Raw genomic sequence first — 25,589 nt, 5'->3', positions numbered from 1 at the left:
AGTCAGTGGATACAGCATTGGCCCACAGACTGAAGGGTCCCAGGTTCAATTCCCGTCAAGGGCATATACCTCGGTTGCAGGCTCTATCCCCGGCCCAGGTCTGGGTGCATGCAGGAGGCAATTAATTGGTGTATCTCTCTCACATCCATGTTTCTCTCTCTCTCTCTCTCTCTCTCTCTCTCTATATATATATATATATATATATATATATATATATATCCCTACTCTTTTGTCCCTCCCTTTCACTCTCTCTAAAAATCAATGGAAATATATATATGCAGGTGAGGATTTAAAAAAGAAAGAAAACAGCCCAAACCGGTTTGGCTCAGTGGATAGAGCGTCGGCCTGCGGACTCAAGGGTCCCAGGTTCGATTCCAGTCAAGGGCATGTACCTTGGTTGCAGGCACATCCCCAGTAGGGGGTGTGCAAGAGGCAGCTGATCGATGTTTCTCTCTCATCGATGTTTCTAACTCTCTATCCCTCTCTCTTCCTCTCTGTAAAAAATCAATAAAATATATTTTTTTTTAAAAGAAAGAAAAGAAAGAAAACAGCATGCAGAGGCCAGCAGAATCCTAAGGGACTCCATTGACTTTATGGCACCCCACTCCCTTCTTAAAAGTCCCAAAACAACTGACCCAGAAACTTTTTCACAGAGCTCCCAAACCAAAACAACTGCCCCAAACCTCTCCCAACTATTTCAAACTACTCCTAGCATACACCATGTCTCCCTACCAGGGGTCCTCAAACTGCGGCCCTCCGAGGACATTTATCCGGCCTGCTGGGTGTTTTTGCCTCCGCTGCCTGTCCTGCTTAGCAGCCGATTCCTCCCGGCCCGCAGTGCGCATGTGTGGAATGTGCGCCTCACTCTCCGACTCCCCTCCTTCTCTCTGAGGGACAGTGAACTGGGCCCCTGTTTAAAAAGTTTGAGGACCCCTGCCACAATCATGAATTTGGGGAGAGGGAAGAGGAGCTTATCGAGCAAGGCAACAGCCTTTGTCCTATCAGGTCTCCTCTCACCTTTTAATGTGGCACTGAGGTTACGGCAAGACTCCTGTGAACCTTTACTAGATTTCAAAATCCTGAACTTACATATAAGTGGCAGGATACATTCTTCACCTTTCTCCCTCTTACATTCAGAGACTCACAACTAAGTCCTAAAGTCTAAAGACATATTTACTTAACAAAAATATTCGTTTTTAATAATTTAAAACATTTTTAAATTTCAGTTGACATACAATATTATATTGGTTTCAGATGTACAACATAGCGATATAGACCTTCTGAAGTGATCATCCCAGTAAGACTAGTACCCATCTGACACCATATATAGTTATTACACTATTATTAACTATATTTCCTATGCTGTAGTTTACATCCCTGTGACTGTTTTTGTATCTGGCACTTTGTACATCTTAATCCATTCCCTCTTTTCACCCCATTCCCTAACCTCCTCTCCCATCTGGAAACCATCAATTTGTTTTCTTTATCTATGAGTTTGTTTTTAACAGAAATATTCTAATGCAACTAAAAGACAGGAAAGCTGCTGGAATCATTTAAGAATTCTGGCTGGGATTAAAGATGGAAGGAAGGTTTGAGAGTTTTCTGCTCCCTCTGAGTTCACTGCCAATTCTATTTCAATTTCTGACTTCTGTAGAATTAATAACGTGAGAACTCAACAAATACCCATTGACACCTGACAGAGCAGTGGTGTTCCACAGAACCCAGTTTGGGAAACATTATCACCTTATCCAGGGCTTCTATAAAGGCAGAATGCTAAGAAATCTTTAAGTATTTTAAACATTCTTAGTTCTATAAGTAATAGACATGACTCAATTTTATTTTTAAAAAATTAGAACATTGCAACTAAAGCTAAGATCCCCTTTGACTAATATCCTCAATCTCAGTCCCTTCCCTCTCCTCCCAGAGGTACTGAGAGTGTTTAACCCCCTGCATGTATATACACACAACACACATACATATGTGCACTCACACATTCATAATTCATGTATAATACATAGTATGGTTTTGGATTATTTTTACATTAATAGTATCATACCATTTTGCAACTTGCTTTTTTCAGTGTAAAATGTGTTCAGGAAATCTATCATATTGATATACATCTATATCATTCATTTCCAAGTGCTGTGTAGCATCCCCTCTTATGATTTTATCATAATGTATTTATCTGTTTCTATTCTGTTGGACCTGGAGCTCATTGCCATTTGGGGTTTATTGTAAGCCATGCAGCACTGAACATCCCTGCCCGTGGCCCCCGAGTGCATGCACAGGAATCACTAGGGTGCTTCTGCTGGGTCACAGTGTACATTTTCACTGTCAAATGATGCTGCCAAGCTGTGAGCAAAGAACTCTCATTGTCAAGTGAGCCAAGGGAAGGAATGCTCACAATGGTTCAAGGAAGTCAGAAAGGAAATGAAGGAGGTGGTTGCACCAGCTGCTTTTGAAAAACCTCTGAGATTCATTTTCATGCCACCAGTTCCCAAAACCCATTCACTGTCAAGACTATAGCCATGGCTCCTTTTTCTCAGCCCAAAGGCAGCCTTCTGCCTTTCTGAGCAAACTCGTAGTATGTGAATGAAACGTTTAAAAAGTTTTAATCTAATTGCTTTGGGGAATTGTTCATGAAATAAGTCTAGTTTAGCCAGCTACCTGGGCTGTTTCTTCCTGAGACAGTGAGTTTGGGGGCATTTAACAATGTCTGTTTCCTTCCTTGAACAAGCACATTTATATGCTTGTTTTCAAAATTAAAACCACTCTTGCTATTTTATAAAATGTTAGAGCCAATTTAACAGTCCCATTGGCCTTAGAGAATGGTCTAGAATCTCAGAAAGGCGCGAAGAACTAGATATTATAAGGGGTGCTGGGATAAATATGTATTTTTCATGATATCCTTGGGGAAATGAACACCTAACAGCCATGAACTTGTAACTTGTGCCTATTATAACTTACAGCATACAGTGATGATTTCTTGTCACTAAAAAAATGTTCAAAGTTCCTTGGCTAGAAAAAGCATCGGAGATGAGCCATGGCCTGTTTGAAGCTAACTATTCCTCTGGAATAATAATACAGCACATAACAAATAATGCTTTCCAGAGGATACTAAGATTTAAATGAGAGGTGCTAAAACCTATTCTCTTCTCTGCACTCAAACACTTAACTATTACTCCAAGGCCCTTCATCATGTACCCACTAAAATAACCAAGTTGGTATTATTTAGCACCATTTGTACTTTTCCTTCTGATTTGGCACCTATTCTGTGACTTTTATCATAAATCTAAATTTAGTTAAAATGCTCCATGGCTCTCTCTGCAAATATGGGTTGAGAATTGTGAATTCAAAGACTATAAAGTAAAATGGTTTACCCCTCTCAATCATCACCTATTGAACCAGAAGACAGCTAGAGCACTGATCTGAACACCAGGCTCTGGGCATCAGTAGATCAAGTCTTATTAAGGCCAAAATTGTGGATTCAAGTCTTCATGTGGGTTTATTTTACTTACATATTATGCAGGATTCCAGAGACTATTCCTCTAGTAATTTTTTATGTCCTTGATGGAAAGGCAATGAGATTGAGAATATAAAAATTAGTCAAAAAAATAGCAAATGTCACTTCACAGCCATTGGACATTTGTGCTCCAACCTGCATTTACTATCTTATGTTAGGTCAAGGTCCCCATCACCTCTTGTAAATTAGATATCAAACAGATGACACCTGGCCCTAACTGGTTTGGCTCAGTGGATAAAGCATCAGCCTGCGGACTGAAGGGTCCTGGGTTCGATTCTGGTCAAGTGTATGTACCTTGATTGCAGGCACATCCCCAGTGGGGGGGTGTAGGAGGCAGCTGATGGATGTTTCTCTCTCATTGATGTTTCTAACTCTCTATCCCTCTTTCTTCCTCTCTGTAAAAAACCAATAAACTATATTTTTTAAAAAACAAACAACAACAACAAAAACAGATGACACCTGGATGGGAGTTACCAAACCAACTATTGACTTCCCAACCCTGGAACTTCCCTTCTTTCAAGAAGGCTAAGATAATTAGATGCTTTTTGCTTAAAAAGTCTAGTGATTTTCTTCCTTCAAAATTAATGTCCTTATGTGCGCTAATGCTTTTAGCCCAACCCTCAATATTTTCTAACTTTTGCTTTCAATTCTTATGCTTGCTCTATTTTTGCAGCATAATTATTAGGAAAAAGTTTGCTCCAGGAACAATCAGAAAATAACCCAAATCCAAGCAGTTGAATAATCACAGTCATCGTCATCGTCGTCATCATCATCATCATCATCATTATCCTTATAAAAAGGTGCCAAAGGTCAACCTGGCTTTAACAGATTCCAGCAAGCTTAAAATTCTTGAGTGTTCCCTCTGTGTTAAATTAAAACTGAAAAATCCACATTCTCTTTATTCCTTTTATTAAACTCTATATCATAGTTCAAGAAAATAAGCTTTTAGGAACTTTTTGGAACACTTAAATGGCAAGTTGAAAAATCAAATGGTTCTGACACAATAGTGATTTTAATGAGTTAATTGCCAATGAATATATCACATGGATGAAATTCTTCCCAAAGTGCATGTGGGTGTGTTTAAGGGTAGAGCACTTGGGGCCAAACACATTTTAAGCTTTTCAAAAACGTGTATATGTGAACAATCATTTGATGTATTTTTAAAAAGTTTTTACTGATTTCAAAACTAGCCTATTTCAAAGACAAAGAATTCTTGGTATTTTCTAGGCATTTTCCCTCTTTTTTCTATATGAGCATACTCCTTCTTATTCTCAGAGGAAAGAAATGTCAAATTTTAGAAACCCAGAGCTTATCCACACATTCAAGTCTACAAGCAAAACAGCAAGTTGGAAGGAAGAGACTCAAAAATTCAGTTCCAGTGCTGTTGACCTATCCTATTCAACTCTAGCAGCCCATCATTGCCCTAGGATATTTTGTAGCCACACTATTTTATTGATTCATATGGAGTTTAAGGTAAAGTCTTTTATCATGAACTGCTAGCAAGCCAAGCTTCCCCAATCCCAAAATGTAATCAACCCATAATTGAATTTTGATTTTTAAATGCAAGAATTGATAGCTGTTCTCATTAGCCTTCATCTTGTTAGTTTTGATTCACTGTTTTAGCATATTAAGATTATTTTGAAACTGAATTCAGTCGAACATTCAGATTTATATTATCCAAGGGGATTTGGATCTAAGGTAGTCTGTTATCAGTGGTCTTCTAGATAAGGCTCAGAATCCTTCACAGTGTTCTGACTCCTGTGATCAGTCTGAGTTGGCATTTGAAATTAAATCTATTCACAGTGCCTGCTTTTAGATGTTCCCTTTTCTCTTCATTAGAATTATTCATAGGTTGGCAGTCAGAATAACTATCTTTAATACCTACATGTCTCTTAAGTTAAATCTATTTTAAAATTTCTGCCCATAACAAGTCATTTGAAAGCTATCTTCTCCAAACCTGAGATACATATGAGTGCCTAGAATCATCTACCTTTAATGGCAGGGTCATCTTCTGCCAGGTTCTCCTCCTCTCCACATCACCAGTGAGAGGCTGTTGCTCATAGGAAAAGCAATGGTGACCTGTTGTGGTTTTGCACATATTCTGACTGATAAAATCAAAGCAAATAAAAATGTATCAAGTTATACAGAAGAAAAGAGAAAGCAATAGAACATTAACCATGGTTGTTATTGATACCAGGCTAGATGGAAAATGCTTTCCTTGGAACAGATTATGGCAAGAGAACACTGCTTCCCCTAATTTATATCCCAGCCAAGAGTTTCATCCAAACATGTGTTAACAATACCTGTGAGATAGTTCTTGCTTTCTCATATTCCAACTTCCTCATATTCCAACTTTTTTCATCACATCTGAGTATTTGTATACACATTATAAACTTAGAGAAGGCAAAGGTTTTGACTTATTCATCTCTATAACGCGAGTGCTAAGCATGGTGCCTAGTATATATTAGATACTTAATAACTATTTAATAAATGAATGAATGAATGAATGAATGTGAGATTTCAACAATTCTCTATTGTCTCCTCCTGAGAAATATTTTCTTATTCTACCATAGTTTTTACATAAAGGCAATTTGAATAAAAATGAACAGTTGTTATATTTATAAAACTTGTTAAGTAGGAATAACTGATTTCCAACATCTCACCCATCTCTCCATCCTCTGTTAATATTAAAACAAACACAACACACACACACAAAGGACTAGTGGAGGCAGTTTAGAGCTATAGTTGAGTATTTTGTTCAATAACAAAAATGGATTTGCACACAGAGCTATCCATACTGTCCCTTCAATCTCCTATTCAAGAATAATTTTTTTGCTAAATGGCTGGATTAGAGTTAGGTTAACCAGTCAGCTCTGGAATAAAAAAGGAACAAAGTGGCTCCCATAAAATAAAATCATCAGATTATCTTGCTGGCTGGGTACCGTCCAGCTAACCATTCATTGACAGTCGCATAATCGTCTGCATTCATCCAGAACAAACAAAACAGCTCCTGATTCCAATAGGAATAAAAGGAGAAAAAGAAACATTTCTGTCCCATTTATCTTTTAAATAAGAGACAAAATGTAAGCTAGGATGTAATATCAAAAGCATGGGTTTAGTAAGATCACAGTGGCTAAGTCACTTTGGGTACAAAGTGTATATTTTTTAGTGTGCCTGGTGCTTTCAAATCAGGACATTATAATTGAAAATTACAGGGCACTGATGGAGTCTCATGATTAAGAGCACAGTCTTTGAAGTTATGCAGACCTGAGTTTTGTCACTTTCTCCTGTGTCCCTTGAACAAATTATTTAATCCCTGTGTGCCTCCATTTCCTCAGCTGTAAAAGGGGTGCTAACGGCTTCTATTTCGCGTGGTTGTTGTAAAAATTAAATGAGATAACCCATTTGCCTGGCACAGGGAAACACTTGATAAATATTTACTATTATAACCACGATTCTCACATCAATCTGAGAGAAACTAACTTGGCAGGAAGGTTGATGGATTGAATGGGAATAGCACTATGTCTTATCACTAAGAACATAGCCTTTCTGAGAAATTAGCCAACCACCAAGCCCAATAGCTCATTACAATTCACTTGGAATGAAATGGAGACAAATGTGTCATTGTAAGAACCAAGATAGAAAATTGCTAATGAGGATTGAGGCAGTGGTTTGAGGGGGGGCATTGAGGAAGGCAAGTCAGTACACTGTGCTGTGGACAGAACCTCTGGCTGTTGGCTCCAGATAAGAACATTCTCTGAAAATCTTCATCTGAAAACTGCAGCAGAGTCTTGAAAAGCTGAGTCAGTCCTGTTGCATGCCTGCCCTTTGGTAGCCAACAAAATGGTACTTGGGGAGGTAGACACCCTACTTGGGAACTGACAAAGACCCTTTCTAAGACTTTCTGTGAGGAAGACACATGAGGGATGCTACACTGGGGGTCTCTAAAGTCCTTGAAATTGGGTGTCCAAAATAGAGGTCCTTCCAGTAGAAGCTCACACTCCAAGCAGGTCCATGTTCCATTAATTTCTTTCCCTTGAGTCCCACAGACACCAAGGTGGACAAGTCCTGGCCTCATGGAGCTCACAGCTCATGAGAAGGTGACTGATTGGTGTGACAGGTCAGGATGACTGACAGGGATATGTTCAGGGTGTTTGTGGAGCTCAAGAAAGAAACACAGAACCAGTCTTGAGGGTGAAGAGTCTTCTTGAAGAAAATATAATAGATGGGACAGGAAGCATGAATAGAGTTAGAAAGGCAGGAAGGGTGAGACTAGGAGAGGATGAAAGAGGAAAGAGCATGGGCCTAGGTCTAGAGGAGGAACTAGAGCATGGCATATTGGAGGGATTAAAACATGGTCTATGCGACTGTAGCAGGGAGCAAGGAGCACATTCATTTTCATGATGGATAACAGACATTAATTTGCACTAACTCTGGGCCAGGCCCTGTGACAAGTAGACCCATTATCAGTATTAACTCATTAAATCTGCACAGCGATCCTAGAAGCTGGGGCTATTTTACTAATGGGGAAATTGTGAATTGGAGAGGTTAGGATTCGAGATATTAAGACCTGAGTTGAATATCTCATGTCCTCTTAGAGAACTGGGATTTCTACTTAGGCAGTCTGGCTTGAGCGCTCACACTCTTAGCCACCACCTACCCAAAGGTATGGGACCTGCCACCACAGGGCAGCTCATGCCAAGGGGTCTAAGCACCGGGGATTAGAAAGTGCTTTTGTGTTGACATTGCTTTCTATGTTTTGCCTAAAGTTAAATTGAAATGATCTGTCAAGAAAAATTATCCAAATATGTTTCTGAGTGATAGGAAGTCTGACCACAGGTTTTTGTTGTTGTTTTTTAATATATTTTTATTGACTTCAGAGAGGAAGGGAGAGGGAGAGAGAGATAGAAACATCAATGATGAAAGAGAATAATTGATTGGCTATCTCCTGCATGCCCTCCACTGGGGATAGAGCCCACAACCAGGCACGGGCCCTGACCAGAAATTGAACTGTGACCTCCTGGTTCATAGGTCGATGCTCAACCGCTGAGCCACTCTGGCTGGGCTGACCACAGGTTTTTACTTCTACACAATTTTTACACGGGTTTTTACCTCTAACAGACTCCCACTTCTTGCAAAGTCTTAACTGAGACTATTTTGAAATCCTTAGGGTGGAAAAACAGCAGCATCTGAGAGGGGCTGTTCCATCTGGGACTCAGGTACAATTCCTGTGTGTGCCTGAGGTGGAATTCTATCCAAATACCAAGGAAGGAAGATTTTTGCCCAAGCTCTGAGCTTCCAGGTACCAATTTGAGAAAGAAGAAAACTCACTATGTATTTATAACAATTTTACACACAATAACCCACCAAATTATAAGCCATGCCAAGGTCCCACAGAACCTAGCACAGTACCTTGCACATAGTAAGTGATGGAAGAAAAATTGGAAATGAATGAATAGATAAGAGCATGGATAAATAAAGGAAAGAACTTTGTATTGCTTATTTGTTTTTTGCCTTTCTCCTTAACATGGGGTATAACAATGTGAGGAGAAAGATATCTGACTGGGGCCAGAAGCTATAAGAACAGATACAGCCTGGCCAGCATAGCTCAGTGGTTGAGCATCAACCTATGAACCAATCAGGGCATATGCCTGGGTTTGCAGCCTTGATCCCTGTGTAGGGCGTGCAGGAGGCCGCCAGTTGATGATTCTCTCTCATCACTGATGTTTCTGTCTCTCCCTCTCCCTTCCTCTCTGAAATCAGTAACAGTATATTTTAAAAGAACAGATACAACTTTTATGACCACTGAGTCATACCATCTTGAAGAGATTTTTGCACACCCTTGTTGACAGCAGCAAAATCACAATAGTCAAAAGGTGGAAGCAACCCAAGTGTCCATCAAGGGGTGAATAGGTAAACAAAATGTGGTTATTTATACAAAGGAATATTATTTAGCCTTAGAACAAAATTCTCATACGTGCTACAACATGGATGAATCTTGAGGACATTATACTAAGTGAAATGAGCCAGTCACAAAAAGGCTGATTCCACTTATATGAGGTACCTAGAGTAGGCACATTCATAGAGAAGAAAGCAGGATGGTGCTACTATTATTTTCTGCTATTTTACAGATCAGGAAAGTGAGGTACCCAAATGTGGAATAACTCTCCAAAGGCACACGGCTAATAAATGCAGCTGTGATTACCCAAAGGAATAGCTGAAGGGTGGTAGCTGCATTGATGCCTTATGACTAGTTGAGGGTGTTTGGTGCACCTGACCAGTAATTTGGAGTAGCCAGGCCAGAGGCCCCAGAAGTTTACGACCTCACACCAAAGTTCTCCAACTACAGCTGATCAATAATAATAGTAATATAAATGGGGCCCCTAGCGGCCTGGTACCAGAGTGTGGAGTTTGGATGCATCATGTCCAACCACCCAACAACTATAAGAGGTATGGGCCACTACTATCCCATTCAACAGATGAGGAAACTGTGGCACAGAGAGGTTAAGAAGCTTGCCCAAGGCTGTACAACTAGGAAGTGGTAGAGCCAGGATGTAACCCAGGAGGACATCTAACACTGAATTTTGTGCACTGACCACAATGCCAGAGTTTCTCAAAGTGTGGTCCAAGATTTAACTGCTTGGAATTTTTTACAATAATTATAATGAGTTAATATTTATTAAGCACTCACCATATACTGGGCTAAATGCTTCCAATGTGTTACCTCCTGGATGCCCCAAAAGGACCCTCTGAGGGAGGTATTGTCATTGGCCTCATTTTACGGGAGGAGAGAATGGACCAGGGCCTCCCCACCACAAGAAGGGCAAGGATTCAAATGCAGGAGGTCTTCAGAGTGTGTGAATGAGAATAGATCTGCCTCTTAACAAGCTCTCAGTGATTCATGTGCACATTGAAGTCTGAGAGGTGCTGGACTGCATTTCAATCCCTTCCTCGAAGGCAGGCCACAAGGGCATAGCAGTAAACCACGTAGACAAGGTCCTGCCTTCCGACAGGTGCCACACTGGTGGAGGGAGGCGAGACAGACCACAGATAAGGAAAGGATTACAAAAGTGCTTTTCAAGATGCAGTTTCCTTGTCTCCTCCCCAGACTTACTGCATCTGAGTCTCTGGGGGCGGACCTTGGAAGTCTGTATTTAACAAGGTTATTCAAATGCTCTCTCAAGTTTAAGAGGTTCTCCCTGGTTCTGCTCGGGGAGGAATCAGAGAGGGAAACACCAGCATCTTTCCTACTTTGCTCATTGTCTCAGTCCATAGGGCCAGAGGGATGGACTGCAAGAAACCTCTCCAAATGGCCAGCCAACTGACAATCAGAAGAGTATGAATTGGATTTGGCGCCTCTCTGTGCACTCATTTAGAATATTGGAGCTCAGAGATCCATGTGGTCCTACTTAATATAGTGAATAAGGCTGCAGTCACTCACAATTGACCCTGGGGGTGTGACCGGTCCCTATGGAAAACCATTCTTGCTTCTGAGCCTGCCTTTGCCAGTCTGTTGCAAAGAGAAGGCCATCACCCCCGCCCAGCACCCTTGGGGCAGGCCTAACATGACAGCAGCTGCCAGGCCCTAAGCAGACACTAACCAATGCCATGAGCACATACATCTCAGCCAGGAACCAATTCTCATCTGAAATGCTGGCTTGATGCCTGGCTCCTAAGGAGACTCATACACAAATAATTTATTAGCAACTCGGACGCTCTCCTCTCACTGACAGCAGCTAACCAGTCTCCACAGAAAGAACTAGGGGAAGACAGGCAAGTTGTTCCCAAGACTTTGAAGCAAAAGATCAAAGAACCAAGAGGAAAGGACTAAAACTGATAACTTGCCTTTTTCCAAATAGTAAGAATCATAACTAACATGCAGAAGTAGTCACTGCATGCTAGGTACTGCACCAAGGAATCAACATGTCTCATTTAATTCTCCCAACAGCCCTGTAAAGTCCATGTTATTTTAATTATCTCTACTTGACATAGACATGGAATGCTGTCACTTTATAAGAAAAGAGAAAGGGGGAAGGAAAAGGAGGAGGAGGGGGGAGGGAGAAGAAACAGGGAAAAGGAAGGGGGAGAAATGGACAGGCATCTCAGCTTTCTTCTGGGATAGAAGGGAAAATGACTGAAAAACATAAAGCAAAAAAAAAATTTCTCTGAGGATAATGAATAATATGAATGGAAACTGACTTGTTACCTAAATTTGGAACAATGGAAATACTCAAGAGATGGACTTGTTTCGTGTTCTGTAAACTCAGACAAAAGCCAATGGCTGAATTTTAATCATCCCCAATTAATACACACACACACACACACACACACACACACACACACACACACACACGGTGTTTGTTTTCCTAATTAAAAACTTCTTAGGAATTAATGGAAAATTTGGCAATTCTATTAACTGTAGTTAAAATACAATAAAATACCACTAACTGGGTGTCTTAGATGCCTTTGTTTCTTATTCTGCTTGGAAGATTATCAAGAGTTTAATGAAACTAATATTTTGGGATTTAGATCTTTCATAATCAGAAACCAGAGCATCTCCCATACTAACAACTGGAATTAACTTCAATTCGTTGAGCCACTGAGTACTGGGTGCATTGTCCCACCAAGTCCCCTCACAACCCTACAAAAAACATAGGGTTAATGATTCCATTTTACAGTTGAGGTAACTGAGGCTCAATGAAGTTGTGTAACTTGCCTAAGTGGTAAGTGAAGCAGCTGGAATGGGGACCCAGACCATTGGACTCCACAGCCTCCCTGCTTAAGCAGTATGTTAAACAATATCCTAATATATAAAAACCCTGGGTCATAACAACCAGTAACCACCAGAGGCTGACCAACTGGAAGTCAGTGCTGGCCCCGCCCCCAAGCAAGTGGTAAGGGGCAATCAGGCAGGCAGGCAGAGGGGCTAGGGGTGATCAGGTAAGCAGACCAGCGGTTAGGGGTGATCAGGTAGGTAGGCGAGTGGTTAGGGGCAATCAGGTAGGCAGACGGCCCCTCAGAGGGCTGGCCCCACCCTCCAGCAAAGAAAGAGGGAGGCCCAGGACAGCCAAGCCATTGCACCCCAGCCTGTCGCCTACAGAGGGAGGCCACTGGTGGCAGGGGAGGGGGGGCAGTGCTGCACAGATGGCAAGCAGTGGCAGTGGTGGGGGGTGGGGCCAGCTGCCTGCAGCCAGGGGAAGGAAAGCCCCGATAAGCCCTGATCTCAGGCCAGGCCTAGGGACCCAACCCGAGGGGTCCCAGATTGTGAGAGGGTGCAGGCCAGGCTGAGGTGACCCCCCACCCCCCAAGTGCACGAATTTTCGTGCACCAGGCCTCTAGTCTATAATAATGAAAGCATAATATGCTAATTTGACCGGACATCCTTCTAGATGAAGCTGGGACTGCAAGGGAAGCCTGGGTCCTGGGTGCTAGAGGGAAGCCGGTGCCGGCAGCTGGGGGAAGGAAGGCCTACTCTTGCACAAATTTTGTGCATCGGGCCTCTAGTGTTATAATAACATTGTCACAAAAATGCTTTACTTAAGTTGGCCAAATAGGTTGCTTGGTATTCTGTGGCAGCACAAAAATGTAGTTTGCCTAATTGTTCTTAGTGGTTTTGTAGACAATGCCTCCTAGAGACATCATCCCACCAGGACACTGAGGGAATGGATGCCCAGGGTTCCAGAATGTTGTGAAGAAGTCCCTACACCACCTAGTCATTCAAACTTCTCTCCTGGGAGCCGCACGTTCCCCACAGGGGTCCATTGGGCATGGCAGATTGCCTCGTGGGGCTGACTTTAACCAACTGACTACCATGTGCCAAACACCGTGCTGGGCACTTCACACACTATTATTCTTTAATCCTCAAAAAAGCCTGGTGAGGTGGATGCCGTTATTATCTTCATTTTATAAATGGGGAAATAGAAATTCGTAGTGTTAACTATAGCTGCATTCTCACCAGGTCTGCTGTCGGTTCACTCTGGAGCACTATGAACAGTGAACATCAAAAGGCAGACATGAGGCCCTGGCCACATAGCTTAGCTGGTCCAGATATGTCAAGGTTTGAACCCTGGTCAGGGCACATACAAAAATAAGCCAATGAATGTATAAATAAGTAGAACAACAGATCTCTCTCTCTCTCTCTCTCTCTCTCTCTCTCTCTCTCTCTCTCTCTCTCTCTCTCTCTCTTCCATCTCCTCTCTCTAAAATCAGTAAAATAAAACAAAAAATACAGACATGATACCCACCCAGGAGAAGCTGTCACACCAATAAAGGAGAAGTAGATTCACTGTTATGGAAAGTACTACATGGTTGAAGTAGAAAGCCCTATCATGTATTAAACTGACCTAGGAGGTCAGAAAATCTTCCCTTAGAAAGTGATAATTCAGTTGAGAACTATAATGTGGGTAGGAGTTAACTAGGCAAGGAGGAAAGGGAAAAGCATTTCTGATAGACAGGAACAGAATATTTGAAGACGCAGCTGTATTAAGAAATATTGGCATGTTAGAGGGGAAAGGTGAGTTGAAGATGCAAGAATCTGTTGAAACAACCTTCCACTGTCCTCATCCCTTCTTGTGTACCTTCTTGTGTCTTTCCCTCTACCTAGGGAGGAACTAGCCTCAGGTTAAATCCACCCACTATCAAACTCCTCACTGTGTGCCCAGTGTTGCCTAACAGACAGTCAACATGTCATTGATAAATGAATAAAACAAGTGGACAAGTGCATGAAAACTGTTTGGTCAAATGTGCTAGGGAGGGGGAAATCTATAAAATCAATTTTTCTTATCACACAGATACGTTTTAAGCTGATTTTGTAATATTTACCTGTGATTTTAAAATTATGTAAACTAATGAGAAAAAAACGTCTTTTCAACAAAGCTAGAAAAAGTAGATATGCACGTGCAAAAGAAGGAAGTTAGACCCCATCCTTTACATTATATGCAAAACTAACTCAAAATGGATCATAGACTTAAATGTGAGCATTAAAACTGTAATACTCTTAGACGAAAACATAAGTGTAAATCTTTGTGGCATTAGAATAGGCAAGTTTCTTACATAATGCACCTAAAGCACAAGAAATTTTAAAAATGAGCACCATTAAAATTAAAAATATGTATGCCTCAAAAGATACTGAAAAAACCCTCAGAATGGAAGAGAATATTTATTTTCAAGTCACATATATCTAGCAAGGGATTCGTATCCAGAATATATAAACAACTTTACACCTCAATGATTGAAAACACACACAGTTAGCCTAATTTTAAAATGGGCAAAGGATTTAGACATTTATCCAAAGAAGATATTCAAATGGCCAATAAACACATGGAAAGATGTTCAACATCATCAGTCACAAGAAAATCAAAACCCCAGTGAAATACCACTGCACACTCATTAGGATGGCTATAATAAAAAAGACAGATAATAACAAATGTCAGGCAAGGCTGTGGAGGTTAGAACATACGTTGCTGGTGGAAATGTAAAATGGTGCAGCCACGCTGAAAAACAGTTGGGAGGTTCCTCAAAATGGTAAACACACAGCTACCATGTGACCCAGCAATTCAACTCCAGGTTATCTACCTAAAAGAAATGAAAATATATGTCCATCAATGTTCATAGAAGCATTATTCATAATAGCCAAAAAAGTGGAAACGAACTAAATGTCTGTCGACTGATAAATGGGTAAACAAAAAAATATCATATCCATATAAAGACATACTATCCATCAATAAAGGAAATGAAGTACTGGCACATCCTACAATGTTGATGAAACTTGAAAACATTATACAAACTGAAAGAGGCAAATCACCGAAGACCACATTTAATGTGGTTCTAGTTACGTGAACTGTCCAGAATAGGCAAACCCATGGAGACAGAACATAGATTAGTGGTTTCCTGAGGTTGGGAGAGGGATGTGGAAAAAGGGGTGGGGAGTGGTTGCTAATGGGTATGGAGTTTCTTTTTGGGGTGATGAAAATGTTCTGAAATTGATTATGGCAATGGTTGCACAACTCTGTGAACATACTAAAAACCATTGAATGATACACTTTAAATGGCTGGATTTTTATGTAAATCATATTTCAATTAAGGTGTTAAAAAACCATGAATCAGAACTAGTGTCACAACCCTCACATTTACTACAACTGAATTTTCTTTCTTTTTTCCTGTGCTGCTGCTGTTGTTGTTTTACCCTCAGCTCCTGAGGAAAGGCTTTGCTGTAGATGGTCTTTTTGCCCCTCCCCCAGCCTTATATATTTCTATATGAAAATAAAAGGCACTGTTCCCAGGATAGACGCAATGGGAATGAAGATTGCTCAGGTCTTCTCAATGTTCCACATCTACAGCCCTATCTAGTCATAGCCATCTTCCTCCTAAGAAGCCCTGAAGCTTTGTAGAGTCCTGAAGTATGCAAAGATTAAAATATTTCCCTCTACTGTATTTCCAAGCCTTCCCCTCACCTCCCAAAAAGACTGTGAACAGAAAACTTGAAGTATTTCTTTTTCTTAGTCCAAGCTAAGCAGAACAGCAGAAAAAAACAACAATAAGACCAACCCAGGCCCCAAGAATTCTAGTTATGTGGGTTTTTTGTCTACAGTTGTAGCAGCATCTTTGAGGCAGACTTTGGCTACAGTGTGAGGAATTCAGTGTATACAAAAGTTATTTTCTTAGAAAATTGCTGAACAATGGGCTATTGAGCAAACATGTAAGTCTCGCATCTACTGACATCTTTTTAAAAAGAAAAATTTTAATAGACTTTTATCTGTGAACTTCAGATTACAGGACGTTTAAGTCTCCCATACAGTAAGAGAGTGGTCGCAATTCCTTATAATCCCCCTTTGTTCCTATTACCTATAATATTTAATGGTTTCCCTTCAACTCTACCACTGTTTGCGACCCCTCCTCTGTTTTACTGTTGTTCATTTTCAGCTTAATAACCACCTCATTCTATGCACCATCTCTCTGAAAATTTCAGGGAAGAGCCATGTAGGAGAAATGCGCTCTTTGAATTTAGAGCAGTACATGATGTGTATACTTTTATATTACGTTCCATTTGTGCTGCTCCCACAGCATCGGCCGAGCTCAGCAGCAAACTGAAATGACTGTGATGTCTTCCATTTAGAAAGGATGGCTTATTTAGCAGATACATAATAGCATTCATTTTCTTTACCATTAAACATAGTTCGGTGTCCTTGCCTCCCAAACCAGTTCTAGGCATCAGCCTACCAAGTTCGAGCTATTTGTCCTGGCCAAGATTATAACCTCAGTGCTTTTATTTATTCTTTTAAAGCCCTGAAGAACAGATAAACTTATCAGAAAAGCTCTGACTTTTAAGTTTTACAGGACTACGGCACTATTTTTAGCACCAGTTACAGTCTCTAGCAGACAGTAAAAACAACAGTCACTATTTATTGAACTTTGACAATGGCCCAGCCACTTTTAAAGAGCTAGATATTGATGTAGAGGTGGATGTGGACATGGGCATGGATACAGATATGGACAATTAATGTACGTAACCCCAACAACAACCCTGTAAGCCAGGTGCTGTTATTATCCCTGATTTACAGGTGAAGAAATTGACAGACAGAGATATAGAATAACTTGCCCAGGATCGCACAGCTGGTAAGGGGCAGCATTTAGATTTAGAGCAGGAGTCTAGCTCCCAAGGCACCATGCTGTATTGGCCTGGTGGCAGGAGCTTACAGTGGAAGCTACAGAGCAACTGTGAGAGCAAAATTCCACCTACTCATCTACACCCATCCTTTCCAGGCATCTGCCCTCCGGGAAGGCTCCCCAGGCTCCGGGCACAGAAAGGACATTGTTCTGTTCTTCCTCCTTCCTGCCCTTCCACCTCCTTCCTGGCGCAGAGACCTTTCCAGGGGAAGTGTTTATGAAAAGCAACGTGAGCTCACAGAGCAAGCCAGATCCCAGGAGCCCAGATGGCAGTGCGCAAATCCACCAGGTACATGTGCCCTTTGACTCATTCTGACCACAAGCATAAACCAGGAGGCTTCTGGCAAGGCAGAGACGGATGGCAAGCGTTCTGCAGGCACCCAGAGCTCTGCCACCGGGCTCTAACCTTAGCAGTCGCAGGAGACCAAGATGGCTTGATGAACATTGGATGTTAGTAACACATTTGAAACCCTCTCTCTGGTTTCTTACTTATTAATCAGACAAATTAGGCTGCTCTTTCTCAGTTTCCAAATCAGAAGTCAATATTTCAGGTCAAAAGCGTTTGGCACATCTAGAAGCTTGCAGTGGTGGCAGCAGTCTTTGTTGACTTAACACGTAGGAGCCGCCTCCGTCGTTTATTCAGAAGTGTCAGGAGACACATGACAGCTGATAGAATGGCTACACCAACACTTTTTTTTTTTTTTTTTAATGTGAAAAGGAGTTGAACTGAGGTCACTGAGACCACGTGAGAGGAACAAAAGCCCAGCGACCTTGACTCACCTGTTGGGAGATTTCAATGAGGCCTGGTTCTGAGGCACATCCAGAAGGGGCTGCTGAGTTTGCTGCTTTACACACATTAGCTCAGTTAATCCTCCCAACAGCCCTATGAGATTCTTTTATTATCCTCATTAAAAACCAGGAAAGTAGAGACAAGGTTTAAATCCAGGTCTTTTGAGCTCTAAAACCCATACTGTGACCATTACCAGTTATCCTACCTCAACATACATCTGAGCATAGAGACACAAACTTCAAAATAAATACCTTTCTGGAACCAAGTGGAATCATTTCAGCAATTTCGTCAGCAGGATTTTAAAGGCAGTGGAATCTCAGGGATCAAATATATTTCTCCCAAGAGCCAGATTGTCCCCCAGTCTGTCCTTTGCCAGGAAGGCATTATTTCTATAACACCCCAGTTAAATGTAGATAGGAGATAATAAGTTGTAGGTGATAAGAAACTTAAAAATAGGAGGCAGTAAATTACTTAATATTCTAATCATATTGTTTTATTACAACTCTCTGGCCATTTACACTTGGGAATATAATTTGGTTGGTGTCCCAATGTTGCATAATACACCAGGTTTCAACATCTTTTTTTTTAGAAGGATGTTCTTTCTAATAAATATATTTTTATTGATTTCAGAGCATGAGGGAGAGGCAGAGAGATAGAAACGTCAGTGATGACAGAGAATCATCAATAGACTGCCTCCTGCAGGCCTCCTACTAGGGAAGGAACCCGAAATCTGGTCATGAGCCCTGACTGGGAATTGAACTGTGACCTCCTGATTCATAGGTCAACACTCAACCACGGAGCCACACCTGAAGGCAGGTTTCAACATCTTTTTAGCAACACTTTTTCATTTGATCAGTGTAACAACCTTTCGAGGTAGATAGATAAGAGACTATTATTCAAATTTGCAGAATGAAAAGTGAGACTTTATATTCCCAGTGTGGCATAATTGCTATGCAGTTGAGTCAGTACTGCAATTCACATGTGTTTAACTCCCAGGTCAATGTTCTTGTCACTATTCCACACTGCTTCTCAAAAATCCATTGATGCTGCCTGGCAGGTATAGTTCAGTGGTTGAGTCTTGACCTATGAACCAGGTAGTCTCAGTTTGATTCCTGGTCAGGGCACATGCCCAGGTTTCGGGCTCAATCCCCAGTGGGGGGTGTGCATAAAGCAGCTAATCAATGATTCTCTCTCATCATTGATGTTTCTCTCTCTCTCCCTCTCCCTGAAATCAATAAAAACATATTTTTAAAAATCCATGCCCTAACTAGTTTGGCTCAGTGGATAGAGCGTTGGCCTGCAGACTGAAGGGTCCCAGGTTCGATTCCGGACAAGGGCATGTACCTTGGTTGTGGGCGCATCCCCAGTAGAGGGTGTGCAGTAGGCATCTGATCAATGGTTCGCTCTCATCGATGTTTCTAACTCTCTATCCCTCTCCCTTCCTCTCTGTAAAAAAATCAATAAAATATATTTAATAAAAAATAAAATAAAAATCCACTGATGCTCATTTTCACACATGTTAAAAGATGCCAGTTATAGACAGATACACACATCTATAATAATAAAAGCATTATATGCTAATTAGACCAGACAGCCGAACGACCTTCCAGATGTCATTCCGGACATCATTCCTGACGAAGCTGTGGTGGCAGGGGCCCAGGCAGAGGTGGTTAGGGGGTGATCAGGCAGGCAGGCAAGCAGTTAGGGGCAATCAGGCAGGCAAGCAGAGCAGTTAGGGGTGATCAGGCAGGCAGGCAAGCAGTTAGGAGCCAGCAGTCCCAGATTGAGAGAGGGAAATCCGACTGCCAGTTTAGGCCCAATCCACAGGGATCCCTGCAGGACTGGGGCTAAACTGGCAGTCGGACATCCCCCAAGGGGTCCTGGATTGCTAGAGGCTGCAGGCCTGGCTGAAGGACCCCTCACCCCTGCATGAATTTTGTGCACCGGGCTCTAGTAAACTATAAAGGCAAGCAAAATAATACTGTAAGTTTGAATATGTGTGTAGTAAAAGTATTAAAAATTTATGGAAGTAGTTATAACCAAATTCAGACTACTAGTTGCTTCTAGAAAGCAGAATGTGATCAGGGAGTGGTAAGCAGGGACTTCAACTTGTATCTGTAGTCCATACCTGGTGGTTGCATTATTTTTCTTTACACATTTATGTACATCTTGAATATAATACCTTTTCCAAAAAGAAAATAAAGAAGGTATCCATTCATTCTGCAAACACTGACGAAGACCAGGAGGCATGCCAGGCATTGTGCTGGGTGTTGTAACAGTGGTGACAAGAGAGACCCTATCCCTGCCCACACAGACCCTCTGCTCTTGCAGAGAAGACAGAAGCAGCAGCATTTGTGCCAAGAAGCACAGAGAGCTATGGAAGCTTGTGACAAGGAGACCCAATATAGTTCTGATGACCAAGGAGAGCTTCCAAGAGAAAATGAAGCTTAAGCTGAGACTGAAGAATGTAAGTTTTGATGATTAGGAAAGGGAAGAACAGCTCAGATTAATTGTATTCAAAATGTTTCATGTCCAAAATTAAACATTGGAGCAAGCAAGGGAGAGGGAGGCATGAGATAAGGCTGGACAATGAGGTTGGAGCCAGATCGTGCAAGAGGACCTCACGTCCACTCCTGGCCAATATTTTAAATTGATGGAGCTCCATGGATGAGCCTGGGATGGGCTGCAGGCTGGCAAGTGGAAGTGGAGGTGGGGAAGGAAAGAGAGGGAAGCAAAGTATTCTAAAATGTTGTAGTGACAGCTTCACCCTCTTGCTAGATCCAGAACTGGCCCCAAATCCTATTCTAATGCAGACGGAATTTCAGCAATTGCGGGCAGGGGGCAAGAGACAGGGGAGCAGAATGTGCCTGTGAGCCGGCTAGGGCTTTCCTCCACCTTCCTACAAAGGAATCACTCTGGCAGATTTCCACATTGTTGGTATTTTACCATTTGTCATAGGCAAGTTACATAACTCAGTTAGTGATTAAATTACCAACAGAGCTGCTATTTGAGTTGGGAAGGTTCAAGGTTGTTTCTTGCTTCTGCACATTGGTTGAAAGGGAATTGAATTAATTCTTTCTTAATCTCCTGGGTTAGAAGAAAACATAAAAGTCATGCCCGGTCTCCAGTAGACAGTGTAAAAAGCAACATTCAAGCTCATTCATCAACAGCCAGAGTCCCTCTGTCTAACCTTGGTCCCATGTTTAGATTTATAAAGTGTGAGATCATTGTCAGTTTTATTTATCTCTGTTATTAAATTTACTGGTCCTCCTGCAAATGACATTATATCTTCTTATCTAATTCAAATAAATGCCTTACTCATGGCTAGAATGTAGATGATGAAATCTCATTGTTAACTCAATAATTGAGATAATCTCATTGTTTTGCTTTCCTAATGGAATCTTTAATTCATTGCTCATGCCTGGAATTCTACTCAATTTCACCAAACTTTTCTTAAAAATACTGCTTTGAGCAGTCTCTGTGTCTCAGTGTACCTACCAGAATGAAACATTCTTGCCCTATTCTTTAACCAGCATTTATCTTGGTCTGTTTATCTTATACAAAATAATCACTCAATTTGACATTTGCATTTATTTTCACTAATTATGATTTAACATACTTGTGGCACAGTGTGTAAAGGCACAGGGTTTAGAATAAATTTTAATTTTAAATTCTAGCTCTGTGACCCAATGGTGACCCAATATAGTTCCCACATCTATAAAATGGGGGATAATGAAAGCTATCTCATAAGGGTGTTGTGGAAATCAAACAAGATTATTTTCAGTGCATTGCCTGGGCTGAGTAGCTCATAACGACCATTCAGATACTAGCCAAATAGAATAAGATACTGTACTCTGTCATTAGCTTGAGTAGAAATATGGTTTATCTTTTAAACCTCAAGAAGCACACTCGTGAGTTGTAAGAATTTTTAAAACATGCAATACCTGACTATTTAGTCAAGGGCACTGACCTCTTTTCCCTTAGATTGTCAAATTTAAAAAATGACAACATCCAGCACAACAATAACCGTCCAGTGTGAATGAATCAAAATTATACCTATTTTTTGTCAGATCGGCAAAATATATATATATATATATATATTGTATGTGTGCCATAAAATTTTAGTAATTACTAGTAGTTTTTGTATACCATGAGATGAAAAAAAGTTGAAAATCACTGATTTAAAGGTTTGAACCAACCCTCTGAGTTGTGAGGGATTCTCTTTCTGCATTTGAATCTGAATCACTTGTATTTCCTATGTCATGTATATAAACCAGAATCTTAGTTCATTTGTTTGATCTGGTTCCATCCTTTTGGTGACTTTCTTTAGCTGCCAGAGGTGGATCCCTAAATCTGGAAGAGAAAGTAGACGGCCTTTCCTCACCTGCTCAGGTGACTATCCCAAAACAGAGAGTTAGAGGTTCCCAGATCCAACAGCCAGTGCTGCCTGGTAACCAAGAACAACAGCCTGTGGGGCTGGAGGCAGCCAAGATAATGGAATGGGATTATCACCCACAATCAGCCCTGAAACAACCACCCCACACCCTACTCACTTTGTTAAATATGGGGCTTTATACAGAACTGTAATCTCTTCCTAAAACAACCTTCCCTACACTTCTTGTTCAGACTAATTCCTACTCATTTATCGAGTCTCAGCTTGTATATCACCTTCTCCAATAAACCTTCTCTGACTCCACAGTCTGGATGGGAATCTGTTTTGTATCCCCCATGACATTTTCTAGTTAGCCCTCTTCTGCGTCTCATTTTGCATAGTTCTGGTATGTGTAAGCCCCAATTGCAATGACTTTAGTTACATAACATCAGTCCTCCAACACAGCAGTTCACACTTTACTTCGAACTTCACAATGATGCACTGTGGAGTGAGTAATTACATAAATAAAGTTCACTGCTTGCTTTTTCAGCCCACAAATCACTTCATCAAAAAGGTTCACATCATGATCAGTGACACATTATATCACTTCTTCCAAAGTCTACTGGTGACTGGTCGCTGCACACTTGTTATCCAGTTTCCACATGGACAGCAACCCCACGTGATGTTCTACAAATATGGAAAATCAAACAAGGGAATTAGCCAGAAAAGATGAGAGTGCAGCAAAGAAACAAACAAACAAACAAAAAATGATTACCCTGGAAGTCAAATTCAAGTTGAATGGAAGTGGAATTAGAGAAGAAATGGAATGTTGACACCGTCCCATTGGATACACTCTAGATATACAGCCAGAAGAGTTTAGCGAAAGGTAGTTGTATTGACATAAATGCACAAAGTGGTCATGGCAAAAGGGATGATGATGCCCCAGAAAAAGTGATGCTAGCAAACCATTTCACATTAAAAAACAAACAAACAAAAAAATTCTCACATTGACATAGGAAGAGCAAACATTTAAAGGCTAGAAGCTGATCTGGGTTTTGGAAGGAATATGATAATTTGCCAACGCATGCAAACCATGTTTGCTCCACGTTGTTATGTGATGAGAAGGCAATCCCTGTACAAACAACTCCTGATAAGATGTTTACACTCATTCTCAATGTGTCCAATGTTTTAAATTACAGTGTACTAAATAAATCATAACTTTACTATTTTTTCCATTTCCATATAATACATTTATAACCAACAGCAAGAGAGTTTTTAAGTCATGGAACCATCCTAATTTTTCCCATCGGTTTGGATGAGCACTTGGCACAGTTTTCAGCTTGCACGGTAAGCTTTACAGTCTGGAACTACTGTGCAAAGTGAGAACTGCTACACTGGACTTAGTTACTACACACACTCACAGAGATATAATTTTGAGCTTGGATGAATGACGAGTGAGTGAATGAATGAATGAACTCGATAAGTGGGCTTTACCTTTATAAAACACTAGGAATGAAAGAGGATATTCTCTTCTTCCCTCACTAGTATAATTTGTCAAAGTTCTTCCCCATCTCAATGCTCAGCCCCAATTCCAAAAAGTAGATCTGTTTTTGTGTTCAAAATACTAGTAATTTTTATAGCCCTAATAAAAGCCCTGCAAGCAGGGTCAGCTCCCCAGCCAGCAGGTCAGTGCAGCCACTATGATTGACTCCACCAGGTCTAGGCTCAGCCCCTGTCAGTCAGTCACTGTCTCAATGCAGAGGAGGATTTATGATTCACATACTCCCAGCCTTAGACTGTGGTCATGAGGCATGGAGATATCTTAAATAAATGAATGTATTGTCCTATCTAATAAAGAGGGAATATGCTAATTGACCCTCACACCATCACAAAAATGGCAGCACCCACCGCCAATAAGGAGGGAATATGCTAATTGACAGCCCACCCTCAAAGATGGTGGTGCCCACAGCCACAAGATGGCGGCGCCCAGTCCCCTCAGCCCCACTGGGGTAGCAGGTGTGCGGCAAGCCTCGGATGGCGGATGCCCAGCTGCCCAGGGCCGCCCAAGGCTCAGGTAACCAGGGCTGGCCAAGGCTTGCACTGCCAGCTGTGGCAGCAGCAGAGGTGTAATGGGGGCATTGCCTTCCCCTGATTGCCGGATCGCCTCCCACCCCTGAGGGCTCCTGGACTATGAGAGGGGGCAGGCTGGGCTGAGGGACCCCCGCCTCCAGTACATGAATTTTCATGCACTGGGCCTCTAGTTATAATATAAACCTTAGGCTGGCCAATGCCTTTCACATCCTCTCTTCCCACATCCTTACTAGAACTGTAATAAATATCCAGATTTCATACTCAGCTTTTCATGAGGGGTTGTAGTAAAGTGGCCAAGATGTCAACATTTGCCTATGGCCCTCTGAAATTCATGCAATCCCAGGATAACTGAAACACCTAACTCTCCTGGCATTTTCTCTCTACTTTTATCATTATGATCCCATTGGCAATGCAACTGGGAAGAGACAGACGATAAAAGGGGCAACATTACCATAGTCTCAAGATGCCAATTAAGAGGTTTCCAGGAAATACCACAAACCAATTATTTCTGTTTCTTTTTCCCCTGGGATGCTCCTCTGAGGATATTTTAAAAATTAACCTCTTTCCAAAGGCCCTTAATAATTCCTTACTCCACTGATACATTGACATTCCCTTCCAACATGTCGCCCAGGGAGTAACTGGGAGTTTCATTCCTTTATTTATTTGGCAAACGTTTATTGAACACCTACTCTGTCCCCAGCTCCATGGTTGGCCCTGGGATCAATGCCGAAGAGCCGGACGCGCCCTCCTGGGTTGTACAGACTGATGGCAGAAGCAGAAAATACCCAGATGGGCAAATGGGAACACTTGGCGTTAAACTCCCTCCATGTGCTATGAAGGAACCGGAGTGAAGGGAGGACACCGGGAAAGACCTTCCTAGAGAAGATGGTCAGGGAAGAACTCCAGGAAGTGAGACCTGAAATATCAGGGGCAGAGGGAAGACATTCCTCACAGAGGAAATACATGCCAGTGGTCTGAGACAGGAAGCATGTGGAGAGCTCAAGGACAGGCAAGAGGAAGCTGGAAATTATGTGTATAGTTGTACCATATGGAAGCCCATTTAAAGCCAGAGTAACTGGTGCGACTCTCTGGCGCTGGCCTCTTGCCACCCCGGAGAGCCCAGCGCCCTTTCCCCAGCCTGGTCCTCT

General features: G+C 41.6%; 1 long non-coding RNA gene across 1 annotated transcript in view; it reads left to right on the top strand.

Moving 5' to 3' along the window:
* Window positions 1-25,589, top strand: part of LOC129149345 (uncharacterized) — a 60,113-nt gene that overhangs the window by 16,841 nt on the left and 17,683 nt on the right. The window contains exon 2 of the long non-coding RNA XR_008556262.1: window positions 17,285-17,477. This is a non-coding gene — a long non-coding RNA (uncharacterized LOC129149345). The remainder of the gene's footprint in view (window positions 1-17,284; window positions 17,478-25,589) is intronic.

This window comes from Eptesicus fuscus, chromosome 6 (assembly GCF_027574615.1).
Source record: "Eptesicus fuscus isolate TK198812 chromosome 6, DD_ASM_mEF_20220401, whole genome shotgun sequence".
NCBI classification, from domain to species: Eukaryota; Metazoa; Chordata; class Mammalia; order Chiroptera; family Vespertilionidae; genus Eptesicus; species Eptesicus fuscus.
Note: the sequence above shows the minus strand (reverse complement) of the source record. Positions and strands in the feature narration are given on the sequence as shown.